General features: G+C 36.9%; 1 protein-coding gene and 1 pseudogene across 2 annotated transcripts in view; one reads left to right on the top strand and one right to left on the bottom strand.

Annotated features, from left to right (window-relative positions):
• The window catches only part of Lsamp (limbic system associated membrane protein), a 2,126,592-nt gene that overhangs the window by 1,735,256 nt on the left and 376,553 nt on the right, over window positions 1-14,783 (bottom strand). The window lies entirely within an intron of this gene.
• LOC110329415 overlaps window positions 1-14,783 on the top strand; it is a 96,934-nt pseudogene that overhangs the window by 72,331 nt on the left and 9,820 nt on the right.

Genomic DNA, 14,783 nt, shown 5'->3' with positions numbered 1-14,783 from the left:
GCTCAGGCAATTGGAAGACACAGAAGAACTTGGGTCTGATCTATGACCTGTCCTTGTGATCCTTCCTTTTGTTAAACATCTCAGGAAATGCTGTTTCAAGATAGTATACTTTCTTTTCCATGACTTCTTTGGATAGGGAATGTGGTCACAGCAAAATAAAAGGACAAATGACAATAAAGAAATTAAGACTATTGGCCTTTCTGGCATTATTGTAGCCCGAATCCTTGGAAGGTGCTCTATTGAACATTCTTTTTACTATGTTGCAAGGATGATGATAGACCTAGAAGCACCAGAAATTCTGAAACTCTATAAAGCATGATCTTATCAATAATGCATACATTCCCCACAGCCTGGTGAAAATAAATTATTAATATGCCCAGTTTTAAAGAGGAAAGCAAGCTTGGGTTGGAATGTTTTTTTACACTGTTGATGCTCTTGTTCATATAAAACAGGCTCCAATGATTGTTATGCTAACTACATTGTGTACCGCCCTGATATGGGTGCTCATGCTTCCCAAAAAAACAAAGATGCCTTGGGTTCTCAGTAGTTCTGAGGACAACATAGGATAGTTATTTTTAGTTCAAATGTTCTTGTTATAAGAAGCCCTCTCAGAGCTATTCATCCTCATCTCTTCATACTGCATTGTGTAGCCAAGATGTGGCTTTGATTTGCTCATTTGCACCCTTAACATAGGCTCTCTAGTTGCAGTAAAATATGACTAGTTATTAAGATCATATGAGAAGCTAAAAGATTCAGGTAGGTTTAGTATCACCTTAGCTCAAGGGAAATGCTAATGTGTCTTCATGAGACACCATTAAGTCTTTATGATTGTATAAAAGCAACAGTGGGAGTCATAAGTGAGATGTAATATCCTTCAGATGAAATTTGGAAAGCTGGTCTTCACTTTAAAGCCTTATCTTTAAGCTGTAGAATGAGCACATAATGCATGTTAGTGCATTATATTTGTGTCCATTGCTATACCCAAAAATAACACTCTAAAGCCTACTTTAACAATATCACGGTCACTTATTACTTATTTGATGAAACTGCAATTAGCATAGAGTTAATAATACTTTCTAAAATTAAGGAACTTCACAAACGAAATCAAATGACATTTGGACTTGCCAAATGTTCTTCTAGTAACAAATACTACATAATTCTCTGTTCCACACAGAGTTTGGAAGACCCATAAGACTACACTGAGGTCTCTTAGAGGCTACTGGAACACGAACAGAAGTGCGTTGAGCAGACACTAAATAAACATGATTTGGAACACTTCATTTTGCTTCACCTGTAGAAACTCCACTTTAAAAAAATAGTAGGTAGTATTATAATTTTTGAGTGTTCTCCCTTCATAGGTAGAAGAGGGTGTTTGATCCTCTGCAATAGAAGTTAATAGGTATTTATAGATTGCAATGTTGCTGCTGGGAACCGAACTTATGTTCTCTGGAAGAGCTGCAACTGTTTTAAGTTACCAAGTTCCCTTTCCAGCCTTGAAGAGGCTTCAGTTTTGTCTGTTGCAACCCACAATGTAGGCTGATTTCAAAAAGAAAGCTACGGATATGTTCACAATTTCTATTCTTTGTCCTTTCAGAAAATACCACCTTCTGTTAAGAAGAGAAATATAATTTGGAATCCCATACACAAAGTGTATGTTTGAAATAGCATGTTTAATATTAATTGTGCATTTTGCATAAGTGAGAAGTTACTTTGAGCTATAGAAATATGATATAGGTATACCGCAGAATTCTACAGACTTGCAACCCTGCCAGACATCAGTACCATGATTTTTCTAAACTTAAAATTGCATTATCATATCTATAAAATTAACATCCTAAATTACTTAAAATAAATATGCATAGCTGTGCACCTGTGTATTGGCCATGCAAATTAGCCCATGTGGATAGGCCTATAGATTAAAATGCATCAGGTTGTAGAACTAAGGGAAAATCAGTCAGTTCATTTAAATCTAGTAAGTACTGCCACATACAGACATTTAGAAAAAGCATGCATTATAGTTCGTGAGAACTTGTCACCAGGCGAGATTTCAGATACCAGGAACTGTGGGAGCAATGGGGAATGCATTGATGGTGTTTATCATCTAAAAAAAAGCTGATAGAGATGATTCTGTAAGGGGAAAAATGGAGAAAATAAACATATAGAGCTTCCAAGTTGTTATCGTGCTATGTAGAGTAAATGAAGATTATGCTGTCTTGGAACTCAGACTCATGCAAAGCAAATAGCCTTGTTTCAAACGATCATCATTAATGGGATTATCAATAACTAGGTTGGAAAAAGAATCTCTCTGAGTGAGAGTACAGTAGATATTATTGTTAGGAGTGATATTGGTAATCGATGAGACATTAAAACCTAAGTTCTTCAAGGTAAGGCAAATAACTTGGTTCTGCGACTGGCATCGGTGAAAGATAGCTGAGCAGGTTAACTGGGTCCAAGCATACGGAGACTGAGCAGCTGTCATTAGACTCAGTGCTCTGCAAGCATACGTAAGGGATGTAATGAGCAACTATCTGTGCCATGCAACGTTAAATACAAATCACTGTGTTTTCATCTTAGCACTCAAATCAAGATATATAGTGTAAATGGATGGAACAAAGCAGTAGCATGCCTGTCGATCAGCAATTCATATGCTCTCAGTTAACAGGAGAATTGAGTTCCAGAGAGGTTGGTGGCACTGGTGCTCCTGAGACAGCGTTCAGAGATTAGTGTTCAGCTGTTCTAATCCTTAGGCAAGCAACCTGCATCCTGGAGATTACAAAGCAGGGGACTCTTCAGTGCATCCCTTTCTCACAGGCTCCCTTAACTGCCAGGGCTTGAATGATTGTCATCTGTGGAGACTGGCTCCTGTTTCAGTTCAACAACATGTTGGCAGCTCTTTGGTGGCCCTGCCACAAAATGAGCTACTGCTTGTGCTCTTTCCAGTTCTTGCCCATCCTGGGACTCTGCTCAGCCTGGGAGTAATTCATAAAGGCCTTCACGGTCAAGAGGTTGCATCTCAGTGTTGTTTCTAAACAAAGTTAATGGAAATGCAACTCCTTCCTACTAAAAGAACTGCGAGATATTTAAAAGGTTTAGGTAAGAGCATATTTGAATGACGCTCATTTTTCATTTCTCATCCATATGCCCAGTTTTAAAATCCTTCCACTCCAAAATATTTTTATTTTGCTATTTTGGTTTTCAGTTTTTGACTGGCATTCACTCCTGTCAATAGAAAAGAAGCAGGGAAGAGTGTTCTACAAGTCAGAAGTCTGCTAAATTGTCATTGAAATACAAGAGGATGGCCTATATTCTGCAGCAGTTACTCATGATCATGCCATACCTAAGAGCAGAATTAGGGGTAAAGCAAATTACTTAAGAAAATTGGCTTCTGAAATTATCACAGACTCTAATAAAAACTGTGTAACTTTGTTCTGTGTCTCATCTTTGAAAAAACGAATACCTTTCCACTTGGGATCACCCAAAGAAGTAACCATGCCATTTCATGCCAAATGAGAGTTTTATACCTGATTATTATAGATAGAAGAGTTCAAGTTACTCTGGCAAGTGCACATCACAGCATTGGACAAACACAATGTGGCAGTGTGTGTGTGTGTGTTTGTGTGTGTATATATGTGCACTTTTATATGTTCTGAAGTGTTTTCTCTCCAGCTCATCATGTGATATGAGCTTAAGGTAAGAGGTAAAATAGATTTGAACCATGCAAAACATTTACAGACATACTCACTGGAAGTCTTCCAAGAAGACTAGCAACGGATGTTTTAAGGGTCATGCTACATGCCAAGAGCCAAAAACAAGAGCATGAGGACATTTGTCAGTTTCAAGTGAAAAACAAACAAACAAACAGATAAAAATCAAGCACAATCAAGGGAGTAAAAGAGCAACCAGAGACAAGAAGAGAAGATCTGCAAAAGACATTTCCATAAAATGTTTCCCTAACTTCCCGAAGTTGAAAGCCCACACAAAATTAGGTAAGAAAGCACACTTCTTAGCAGAAGAAAAAAAAATGGACCAAATCCTGCCACTCCTCTATGGATAGCAAATGTTATGTATTTTTCCTTGGATAAATGAAATTAAAATATTTACACAGCATCCTATATTGTGACAGTCAAAAGGCAGTACAAGACCCAACAACAAATTTTGAGAAGTAAGGGATGATGGGAATTCTCTCTCACTGCTCATAGGAAGGCAAAACTGAAAGGTCTCATTAGAGGGCAGTTGGCAGTTTCTTACTGAACTAAACACGATCTTCCCATTTCACAGCCTCCCAATAACTCGTCCTAACTGTTTACTCAAGGAAGTTAAAAGACCAGGTCTTATTGAAATCCCACATGTAAACATTCATGGAAGATTTATTAATTTTCCAAGCTTGGAAGCAATGAAGACCCTCCTACCATCCCCTGTAAGTAAAAGAGTTAAGAGGATAGACATATAGAGAGAAATTAGAATATTTTTAAGCACTATAAAAAATACAGTCAGAAAAAGGCATAGATGTGCTTAAATATGTACTAACACATAGAAGAAAGCTGTTCTGAGATTAGAAACAAAGACACAAGGGCATATTTCAACCATATGATATTCAGGAAAAAAGTCAGAAGTAGAGATGGTGAAAGTAGGCACCTGATTCCAATGCCTTCTGAAGAGCAGGAAAAAATGGATAGACAGAAGACAAACACATTTAGTGCACTGAAAATATACTATATAATCCCTACTATAGTTGTGGTTATTCTGCATGTATTGTTAATTTGTTTAAACTCATACTCTCCAGCACCAAGAAAATACTCATGTCTATGATGAGCTTTGGGTAGCAATAATGTGTCAATTTCAGTTCGCCAAGCATGATACAGATACCATTTAAGGGAATTATGCTGTCAGGAGAGGTGATGCATGTGTGTGTATGCAAACGGAAGGTCGATTGCAATTTGTTGTGAACATACAACTGCTACAAAAATAGTCTCTTAAAAAAAAATCAAGTACAACATACAAGAAAATATTTTGACAGGATAGGAAAGATTACCAAATATTTGCACCTTTAAAATTTGCAAATAAGAATTCATTTGATTGGTCTCAATCCAGGAGATGTCCTTAATAAGGCAGAGGGCAGAGGTGACAGAATGTCAGGGAAAGATGGAAGAAAGAAAAGTGCTGAATGTTGAGTGCTGAGTGCTGAGTACTGAGTGTTGAGTGCTGAGGACTGAGCACCGAGTCCTGAGCACTGAGTGCTGTGTGTTTAGTACAGAGCAGTCAGGGTTATGTCACTCCTGCCATTTCTCAGTGATGTAATGAATGCACTTGAAACTAAACTGTAGAATAAGCATTTTCAGAGAGGAAAAGTGGACCATGATTTAGTCTGTCTTTACTACAAAGTGGGTATTACTCTTCTGGGGCAGTATTGTGTCCTATTTAACACTGGACGGTAAAGTTCTATAGAGAATGGTAATGGGGGAGGGGTACTCATCGGAGAGACATATAGGTAAGTGGATTTGAAAATAGATTTTACCATACACAAGAACACAACCCTGATGTTTGGGGTGTTCATTGGATGTATTTCCTTTGACCCTAATTACCCATCTGGCCCATCCATGGGTTGGTAATGTAACCAATAGGACAAATCCTATTTCAGATTTTGATAAAATGGCAGTCTCATGATTCAATGTCATCCAGAGCAATTATAGACTCAGACTTTCACATGTCCAAAGTAGCTACACTGTTGTTCAGCCTTTGTGAGAGTCGTGATTGGAGGCAATTGATGTGAAATGGCTCCTGTTCTCTTCTATCACAGGCACTCAACACTAAGGTCATACTGGTTTAAGCACTCTTGAATTTCCATGCTTCTGTCTGTAAGGCTCATGTCCTTCTGGGAAATTGGGTTTCTAGGTAGAGGTGCAAATGTCTTCCACTTACCTAGAGACATAAAATTTTTGGGACATTAATGACTCTGAAACTAGCATTTGTTCAAAAATAATTCCTAGTGATTCTGTTGCATTAGGAATAAGAACATTAGCCCCATGCAAGCAAAGTCTGTGTCCACCCACACCATTGTATATCTCAGAATTAACATGCACGCTGTAAGTGCTCATTACATAGTTTTAAAATTTATACATTAAGTGTTAAGGACATTTATTTTTGCTGAAAATCCCATTATGGTACATTAAATTTTAATCTGAGGAAATTTTTCTTCCATGGGAAACCCTGTTACTCCCTCCCTCTGTCTTGTACATATAAAAAATAACACCACTGTATATAATTGCTGTAATCAAACCCCAGCACACTAAACAAATGAAAATATCCAGGGCACTTTTGTCTTTTATGTTGTCTGGAAGTGAGCTACAATTGTTTTGGAGAGACATAAGTGATAAAGGGCTGAGTAGAGAGTATCTGTTTTTGGCTAGTCAATCATAATGTGAAGGCTTAATGTTGTACTACTAATCCTGAGAAGGTATAATGATATTATAGTAAAGCATGTTCTCAACATGTGGAGAGCCCTATTAATGATATGAAAGAAAGGCTCAAGAAAGATTTAAATCCACATAGCCACTTCTGATGTATCAATGGAAAGTAAGTCAATACTCAGTAGCAAAAAACAAACAAACAAAAACAAAAAACAAAAAAAAACCCAAAAAACAAAAAACACATTTCAAACATAGATAGATAGATAGATAGATAGATAGATAGATAGATAGATAGATAGATAGATAAGAAAGATAATAGGTATAGTATCCTACATCCATAGATACAAAGATACTTGGAAGTGATGCTATAAATTTGTAAGATGGTTAATTCAGTATGGGAATAGTTACATTTTAATTTATTATTTAGACTAACATAATCAATTTTGATTTTGATTTTTCTTCTCACCAGGTTGGGAAATCACTAAAAAAAATGTTATTTTTTTTCTTATATTGTATGTGACTGACATGTCATGAATGGATTTAACTGTTTAATGCCAAACTAATGTAAGTATTAATAGTAAATATAGCAACTAACATTATAATAGATGAGAAAAGACATCAAAATGTATAATAGAAATTAAATCCATACATGTATTAATAATTAAGTGTGGGATGTATTGTGGTAGAGATGAGCTTAAGACAGAAACTAAAAATAATCCTCTTTCTATGTACATCTTTATTCCAATGATAGACAGAAGCAACATTTTGAAAAAAGTGTATATATATATATATTATATATATATAAGTTTTTTTTCAAAATGTGGTAGACACATAAGAATTTGAAGTATACAGATAACATATAATAGAGCTATAGACAGAAAGTAAAAATAATTCACTTTCTATGTACATCTTTGGTCCAGTGATAGACAGAAGCCATATATATATATATGATATATATGATTTGATATATATATATATATATATATATATATATATATATCAAATGTGGTAGACACTTAAGAATGCTAAGTATACAGATAACATATAATAGAGGATAACATATAATAGAGGAGCTCTTTTGTTTCAGTGAGGAGAGGAAACATTCTTGACTCCTGAACTGAGACTGAAGGTGGAGGACAGAGGTGCTATTAAGGATGAACAGAGGGTTACTTAGACAGAGCAGGGCCCACACAAAAGCTATGATAGAAAGAAGTCCTGTTTTCTACCATGAACAGAAGTTGATGTTAGCTATAACAGAATGACTTAGAAAATTGTTCCTGGTTTGACCAATGTGTTGACAGTGTACACAGGGTTCAGGGCTACAAATAAGATTTGGTGATTTATTTCCAGAAACATGGAAGGTTCTAGGAGGTTCTCAATTATAGGTAGTTTTCATTATTTGATAACATTTATCATCATAACATGGAACTTACTTGAGCAGAGCAAAATCATAATTGGAAATAAGGGCATTTTGTCATTGCCTAGATGAGCAAGGCTCACAGTCTGGATGAGTGGTAATGGTGGTGTTACAAAGGAAGCAAAGTGCATGGTTTGAGCAACGTTCAGGAGATAAAACAAGAGGAGTTTTGCCTTGTAATTGATGAAGCATGATAACAAAAGGAGCCAAAGAAGATATATTCCAGACCTTTGAGTAGATTCAGTGATTAAGTTTGCTTGCCTAATAGCCGATGTTTGATATTAAGTAACTACCTAGGGCCTCCAGTCACCTGTTACCATACCTGTGCTTGTTTACCTGCAGTACATGCCTCTGTGTATGTGCATGCCTGCATGCATGTGTGCACACACAGAGTGTTCAGGCATGTATATATGTGCACATGTACACACAAGCACTAAATGTAATAATTTTTCATAAAAAAATGTGTTGTAATACTAACTCTCGTACTCAAAATGATTTTGTACGGATGCAGTGTCCTTGAAGATGAATCTAATAGAGATCAGTAACCTGAGATCCAATTTAGGATGACTTTCTGGATGCAACAATACACTGGCATAGAGTCAAGGCCACAGGAATTTATATGGAGAGAAGCTGGTCATGCAAGATCCAAGCATAGAAGCTAAATCAGACCCTTCCTTTATGGTCCACAGAAAGAAAAACTTGATGACATCTTAAGTCAGGCTTCTATAATAAATCTATGGAACAATAAATGTGTGTTCAATCTATTTACTGTAAGACACATGGAAGTCATGGGTACTAATACAGATGAGTGTAATGTGAATAAGTTGTTTCACAATGGACACAAGCTGATGTGTCATAATCAGAGTTCTTCTACACACAAAGCTGAGTTGACAAAGAGGCAGCCTACTAAACAGACACTGACCAGCATACCTCTACTGGAAAAAAGGAAGCCTTCAGTCAGAGCTCATTAACTTTGCTACTATGTACTTTTAAAAAACCTCCTTAAAGATCTAACTGAATTGTGTTTTCTTCTTCCACTCTATTAGTCTCTGAGATAATTTGTCAGGTTGCCTTTAATCTTGACAGTTTCAATGGCTCTAACTAGTTAACATGTTTTTGTGGAATATCCTCAATTTGAGTGTTCCTGTAATAAATTTCCCATAATTATTCTGAGCATAGAGGCTTAGAATCCAAATGGTGGGAGTATATCATGGCCCCCTTATCACATTTTATCAGGAACATATGATATCAACACAAATTAATACTGTTCATCTTGATAACCTAGAAAAGGCAGAGTTTACTGGATTTCTCCATTATCAACTTACTATTTTTTCCATACTCTACTTTTTTCAAAGTGAGTTCCTATGTCCTCTATACACTCAAGATAAAAGAAACTTATATTTTATTTTTAAAGGATAAAAGGAAATACTCTTCATTGCACATTTCAGTTTGACTTTTTCTTTTTAACCATTGGTGTGACCCACCCATTGACATTGTACTAAAATAGCAAACAGAATGGGATCCAGCTGGCTATCACAGCAGAGCTCCTAAGTGCTAAGTGTTGTTATATTGAAAAAAAAAAAAAAACACATGACTGGAAAGCAATCCAAACTTTGTAAGGCATAAAAGATAAACTAAAGAGCTGGATAAAATGCCGTTGATGCATAAAATGATTTGAGAACATTATGACTTAGCAGATAGTACTCAGGACATAATTTTTGAGTGGAAGCACCTTGAAGGTTCAGAGACTTTGCTGTGCTGCCATAACCTTGATTAAACTAAGAACAGTGATCAGGAAGTTCACAAAGTGGTGGAGAAAATCTGGCAGGCGTCTAGCAAAGCAGTCAAAATGTGGCTATTACAGCTTGCCTCTTAGAAATGGTAGATTGTCCTCTGCTCTCAAGGACAATTTGCTACAGTGTCATCACTTATTGAATTCATCTTCTGTCTGTGCAAAAATATGGATCCTTGTGGAAATATGTCATAGAGTGATCAGGGAACTAAACCTGGATATGGGCTATGACATTTTCAAGTTTACAGAAAACAGTGTTGAACCATCAGTGACTTGAGTGAAGAGTCCTGATTTCTTTGAATATTCTAAACTGTCTTCTTCCCCACCCTACCCAATATTTTAGAGTCTGCTGTTAAACCAGATCTAGAAGATCTAGAAGTCAGCATAGCACACCGCCCAGGAATGTTATGCAAGTCCTACAAATAGAGCTCTATCTGACCGCAAGTGCATCCATATGGAATCAAATCTGTTTCTAGATTTCAGCCCTTTGTATTAATATGGATTGAGAAACTTGTTCAGCATGACTCACCATTACAGAATTATGCTTTAGATAACATGAACAACTATTTTCAGGATTAGCCTTGTATAAGATGAAAAAATATTCCTTAAAAGGATCAGAAGGTATATAAAACATATCCAGAATATAATTTATTATTTTCCAACACCAGCAGTATAAACATGATTGTCCATGCAGAAAACACTTACAAACCATATTAACAAATGTCCCCCCTTAGGTTGTTATAATCTGAAATGCCTTTCCATGAGAGATGTCTTGCACACCTACTCTTGCTGAGATAATTGTATTTCCTCTTCACAAACTGATAATTGGAATACAAAGAATAATGGTATATTAGATTATAAATCATGTGTGGGTTAATTGTTATCAAACTGACATAAATAATTCCTAGATGTTCCAGAAATTTTGGTGGATACTCTTTAAATTAATTTATAGCACTTGCCATTTTCCTGATAAATAGAGTCATATTCCAAGCTCAATATACCTTTCTCATGTAAAATATTAGTATATGCTTGGGAATCAAGTAGTGCATGGGATAGTTTAGATTTTTACAATTCCTTTTTGCATTTATTTATATGCTCAAAGTACAGAATTTACATGATTATGGATATGGTAATAAGCCAGTCAACACTTTTTATCAGTTTGCGCGAAGTTGGCATGAATTTACTTCCCCTTTTTTTCTGCCAAGTTGCCTCTTTTTCTTCAGTCTTCTCTGGATTTTGTACACTTGTGAGGTCTCCATCAGTTACTACAGAATCATCTCTTCCATTATCTAACCCTGTTGGTTTCTGCTGTCACCCCTCTTATTTTCTGAGTCACTCATATAAATCCCCAAACCCCATTTCAAATGCTGAAATCCTGAAGTAGGAAGAGTGATGGCCAATGAGAAGACACCCAGAGCCAGCACACCAGTGGCCACTTTGTAGCTCTTTGCATAGGCCTTCTGTGTGAGAAATGCCAGCCTATGGAGTCCTGGGGGGGGGAGGGGTGTTGAAGTTGCTTTTAGGTTTCCTTTTCTTCTTTTCAAATATTGACTCATCTAAAATACATACCTATGAAATGAACTGTGAGCTTAATTCTGGAAATTCATAAAATCAGGTTGTAACTGTTGCCAAGGAAACAGGATGTGGGGTAGATGAAGGGAACAAGGACCATTGATTATTCTCACATTTACAAATTGTAGGTGCTATCACGGATTTAATTACAGCATGTAAGGGCTTTGACCAACGTGTGAGGCTACTCAGATGTTTTCCTCAACATAATACCATGTAGTAGCTTCCATTAGAGCATTTATTTTTTCAGTATAATGTTTGAAAGCATGTTCTCCTCCTAATTTACTTGTTTAGAATCTGTGATTTTTATCATTCTCTATAAACTTTACTCAAAATTTTATCTATTTTTATTGTTTTTTTCTTTTAGTTGAATTGTGGCTAAACTAGTTATAGATGGATTTATTATGGAAAATACAGCATACTCACACTTCAGAATATACTAATAGCTGACATTGGTATCCAGATTGTACAAAGAAATATGGGCTTGGCAATGAACTTCTCTCATCATTTTGCTAACCTGGAATGTAAAGACTGTTGCTCTTTACATATTTTAAGATGCCTATGCTGCCTCCACAATGAAAAAATATGTTACTTTGTTACTTTTAAAATTTATATTGTACAAGGAATATAAACACTGATGTCATGCTCTGCCTACTTCGGGCATCAAAAATAACCACATTTCCTGTTATTATGAAATATGTTAGAGACAATTAATTGTACACATTTAATTATACACATTTAATTATATTAAACTGCCTTAGTAAATTTATTACTGATAAAGAGAATTCTAAGTGTATTTGTGTCATGATTATCACCATTTTACTAAAGTGATCATAATCAAATAAACTAAAGACAAGGCCATGAAAAAGAAGAGCTTGTGGTTCGCTGATTTCAGAGAACATTAATAACTATAGATTTGGGAGTTTCAGAATTACTATCAAGTCACTGAGGAGTAGCATTTGTGTATATTCATGACACACTTACCATAGACAGTTTTCAGAAAAGAAGAATGTAACTTTAATTTTTTTCAAACCTCATTTTTAATGATATTTCTTAAAAGCTTTAACCTCCCTTTTAGCCCACCAGCCACCAGAGGTAGTGGGAAAGAAAGGATATGGAGGAAACTTTTAGAAAGGTTTGAGGAGCCACTCTCGTTTGTATTTTCTGGAAATTGGCAGCTTAGTTCAAAGATTAGCAGGCAGAGGCAGCTCAATCCACTTGCAACCACTTCACAGATACACCAACAGTTCAGTTAGGTGAAGTTGGGAAGCAAACAGGAATGAGCAGCCATCACACTAACTAGCAGAGACAGCCAGGCCTTAGGCTCAACACTAGTCAGCAGGAGGGACCAGGAAGAACACCAGGAGAAGGTCTCACTGTGCCTCTCTCAGGGAAGCAATGATTAGCTAAGACTGGAATCCCATCCATGAGCATTCATAGCTACCTGTGCCAGCAAGACAGGCTCAGCCTCTGTCACTTTCTGTAGTTCTATTTACGTTCCTTGGGACATCACATGTCCTCAGCACACATCTTGCCTCAGTCCACTGGTGTCTGTCTCTGCTGACATCACTCTGCCCAGAGTCCTAGGAAGAGGCAAGAAACTGCAGCACACCACCAGAAGTTTTCTGGTGCGCTTCTCTCTATGGAGTCCAGACAAATAGAGCTCACATAAGGAAAAAAAAAAAAAAGAGTGAAGTGTTGAAAGGGCTTTTAGGATTTCTATCCTTAGTTTAGCAAGTAGTAAGCTTGTTTTAAAATGTCCAAATGACACCAAGACCCTCTGTCTTGGTTGTCTCATGGGAAAACAGGGGGATTTAAGCACTTCTCATGCTGGGTGCCTTTGGCTCTATTATACTTTGGCTCTAAAACCAACCTGCTTGGGTTTCCATTCCCCAGCAGGGCCCAAGATTCCTTGCTCTGTAAGGCTGCTGCCACAAAAATGGGCAAAAGTCAGATTCGAATGTTTTTTCATGCTGGCATTGCTGGTCATTTCATATCCCTGCATTCTTTCCAGAACTAAAACTGGGTTTCTTACATAAAGGAAGATTACCATTCTCCCTATGTTTTTTTTTTTTTTTTTTTTTTTTTTTTGAGCCAGTGTTTATGTAAATACCACTTTAGTGTTAATACTCGGTCCTTGTTTCCAAGAAAGTCGAGGCTTCCCAGGTACTCATGAGACCGCTGAACTTGATATGTGAAAAGCCTGTGCCCAAGAACAGCAAATTCTCAAAAGCTGCATCGCCAATGAATAGAAAAGAGGAAGATATCAATGTAGTCGCCATAGCCAGAGGAACTCCCGACACTCATGACTGCTGGCACAGTTCTCTATCAGATACAAGCACTGTATAGGTACCACAAGGTCTGTTGTTTCTCTAGGGAGGCAACATAAAACTCAAAATATCTAAAGTATATGTGCTACCAATTAATCACCATCATACCCAGCATCTCACACAGGTGATGGTCTTTGTGATTTTCCTCCAACTGGCTGAGAATAAACACTGTATTACTTATAATACCTGTTATCACACTTCCCATGTGCTACAGGTCAGGTTAAATGCCACCAAAATGGCAGTAATCCTACTACTAGGTTCTATCTGGGATGCAGAGGACAGAGCACGAATGAGATGTAGGTGAAGCCTCCAGTTATGCCCTATAACCAGAACACTGTGACCTTGGCATTAAAGGATGCACTATTTGTCATAGACTCTCCTGTCCCCAGTCACCTTGGCCCCAGGAGAAAAGGGACGACAATCTGTAGTCAGCTGGGAATGAACAGAACATTCAAAACCAAAAATTATTTTCTTTGGCTGTAATTTTCCACTTTGCCTTCTACTGTTAGTGCCAGTAATTGATGGTAGTGTTGTATTTGAGTGAGATTTCTGTGTTTCCCTCTTTGTCATTGACTATCTGGGATTTGGAGATCTTCTGCTATGCATGAAGGGGCAGAACTACACCACAGGTGGCCTGACTTAATAAAGACATGTAAAGACATAGAAGGACAAGCACAAAAGGAAACAATGATTTAAAAAAAAAAAAAACCTTCAAGACCACAGGGAACTTGTTTTAACTAATTATCATTTAATTAAAAATATTCTTCTTAATGTATGTGAATGTGTTTCAGTTCCAACAGATAGGCATATGATAAGCACAGTAATTTTCCATCAAATTCTACCCATCTTCTAAACAGGACATCCAAGACCACACAATGTGAACTTTGAGGAAACACATGGGAGAAGTAACTCATGAGCAAATATCAAGACAAAGCTGAAGTAAATAATTTTACTGAGATTAAGCTCTTCTGTCTGGCAGTGTCGATGTATTCACTATAAATAACTTTATTTGATTATCACAGAGACTCTATGAAGGCATACACTATTCTAAAGGCATTGGAAATATTGAAATCGGGATGAAGAAGAGTTTATGCAGCCTTTGCCATGACACTCAGCAGGGTTGGAACTTCTTGCTTTGTCCAGTAGAATGCCAATGCTCTGAAAGAGAAGGGGCAGGGCAAAAAACTTCTCCTACCCTTGCTGCATCATTTACCTCAAGAGAAGAAGGCAGAGAAGGAGGAGGAGGAGGAGGAGGAGGAGGAGGAGGA

This window comes from Mus pahari, chromosome 12 (genome assembly GCF_900095145.1).
Source record: "Mus pahari chromosome 12, PAHARI_EIJ_v1.1, whole genome shotgun sequence".
Classification (NCBI taxonomy): Eukaryota; Metazoa; Chordata; class Mammalia; order Rodentia; family Muridae; genus Mus; species Mus pahari.
The sequence above is the reverse complement of the archived record's forward strand: the minus strand, read 5'-3'. Positions and strand labels throughout refer to the sequence as shown.